Source organism: Arachis ipaensis, chromosome B7 (genome assembly GCF_059453495.1).
Source record: "Arachis ipaensis isolate K30076 ecotype BB chromosome B7, ASM5945349v1, whole genome shotgun sequence".
Lineage (NCBI taxonomy): Eukaryota > Viridiplantae > Streptophyta > Magnoliopsida > Fabales > Fabaceae > Arachis > Arachis ipaensis.
The window spans coordinates 56,877,501-56,880,000 of record NC_142442.1 but is presented as its reverse complement, the minus strand read 5'-3'; positions in this window follow the sequence as shown (position 1 = coordinate 56,880,000).

The window sequence follows — 2,500 nt, the reverse complement described above, 5'->3', positions numbered from 1 at the left end:
CCCACGTCGTGCTCGGACTTGGGATGATCCCCCTAGTCCTGGGCCGAGCACAAGGTGTTGCCCCGAGCGTGTGCCCAAGGCACAACTCCACCACGCCATGCTCCCTAGGTGGTGCCTAGGTGGGCCGTGCACGGACGTGTTTCCCTTCTTGTTGGTCCTTCGGTGATCGGGGTTCGCAGCAGCCAGACGCACGTGCTCGACCTTGGACCCGGGGCGGGGGACCCCGGCGGCACACCACAACCACAACGTGCTTGCTAGTGTGCCTAGGGGATGGCAAGGCAACGTGCATCTTGCTGGCATTGCGCCCAGCAAGCCTTTGGGCAACTCGAGTTTCAGCAGCACGACACCCCTCCCCCCTATAATAGGCTGCCGAGCCATTACCAAAGTGCCACGGGTAGACGTCCTTTTCCGTGAGGAGACATACTAAAGGAAAGTGCTCTAGAGGTCGAATTTTGACGCCGTTTTTTGCAACAACCTCTAGAAAAATAAGATCTTTCCATCCTCCAAATTTGGTGAATTTACACCGTGCCGATTTTTTTTGACGATTTTTTTACCGCCCAGAATGCCGGAAATTCAAAAAAAATGAAAAACGGAGCAAACCTGCGATTTTTGACCTGGATTTTTTTGTGCAGCCTTCACATAATATTACCAAGGTTCCCTCAAAATTTCACGAAAAATGCACGAGCCAATTCTGAGATATGAAAATTTGGCTCCTCCGTTGCAACGCTCCGAGCCATCGTTGCAACGGCGGGTGCCTCCGTGGGGGGCGGGGGAGCCCGGCGGCACACCACAACCACAACGTGCTTGCTAGTGTGCCTAGGGGATGGCAAGGCAACGTGCATCTCGCTGGCATTGCGCCCAGCAAGCCTTTGGGCAACTCGAGTTTCAGCATCACGACTCCCCTCCCCCCTATAATAGGCTGCCGAGCCATTACCAAAGTGCCACGGGTAGACGTCCTTTTCCGTGAGGAGACATACTAAAGGAAAGTGCTCTAGAGGTCGAATTTTGACGCCGTTTTTTGCAAAAACCTCTAGAAAAATAAGAACTTTCCATCCTCCAAATTTGGTGAATTTACACCGTGCCGATTTTTTTTGACGATTTTTTTACCGCCCGGAATGCCGGAAATTCAAAAAAAATGAAAAACGGAGAAAACCTGCGATTTTTGACCTGGATTTTTTTGTGCAGCCTTCACATAATATTACCAAGGTTCCCTCAAAATTTCACGAAAAATGCACGAGCCAATTCTGAGATATGAAAATTTGGCTCCTCCGTTGCAACGCTCCGAGCCATCGTTGCAACGGCGGGTGCCTCCGTGGGGGGCGGGGGAGCCCGGCGGCACACCACAACCACAACGTGCTTGCTAGTGTGCCTAGGGGATGGCAAGGCAACGTGCATCTTGCTGGCATTGCGCCCAGCAAGCCTTTGGGCAACTCGAGTTTCAGCATCACGACACCCCTCCCCCCTATAATAGGCTGCCGAGCCATTACCAAAGTGCCACGGGTAGACGTCCTTTTCCGTGAGGAGACATACTAAAGGAAAGTGCTCTAGAGGTCGAATTTTGACGCCGTTTTTTGCAACAACCTCTAGAAAAATAAGATCTTTCCATCCTCCAAATTTGGTGAATTTACACCGTGCCGATTTTTTTTGACGATTTTTTTACCGCCCGGAATGCCGGAAATTCAAAAAAAATGAAAAACGGAGCAAACATGCGATTTTTGACCTGGATTTTTTTGTGCAGCCTTCACATAATATTACCAAGGTTCCCTCAAAATTTCACGAAAAATGCACGAGCCAATTCTGAGATATGAAAATTTGGCTCCTCCGTTGCAACGCTCCGAGCCATCGTTGCAACGGCGGGTGCCTCCGTGGGGGGCGGGGGAGCCCGGCGGCACACCACAACCACAACGTGCTTGCTAGTGTGCCTAGGGGATGGCAAGGCAACGTGCATCTTGCTGGCATTGCACCCAGCAAGCCTTTGGGCAACTCGAGTTTCAGCATCACGACACCCCTCCCCCCTATAATAGGCTGCCGAGCCATTACCAAAGTGCCACGGGTAGACGTCCTTTTCCGTGAGGAGACATACTCAAGGAAAGTGCTCTAGAGGTCGAATTTTGACGCCGTTTTTTGCAACAACCTCTAGAAAAATAAGATCTTTCCATCCCCCAAATTTGGTGAATTTACACCGTGCCGATTTTTTTTGCCGATTTTTTTACCGCCCGGAAAGCCGGAAATTCAAAAAAAATGAAAAACGGAGCAAACGTGGGATTTTTGACCTGGATTTTTTTGTGCAGCCTTCACATAATATTACCAAGGTTCCCTCAAAATTTTAGAAAAAATGCACGAGCCAATTATGAGATATGAAAATTTGGCTCCTCCGTTGCAACGCTCCGAGCCATCGTTGCAACGGCGGGTGCCTCCGTTGCAACGAAACCAGCCAACGATGCACCTAACCCAGCATCCGTTGCAACGCACCTTGCCTCCGTTGCAACGCGCCCAGCCA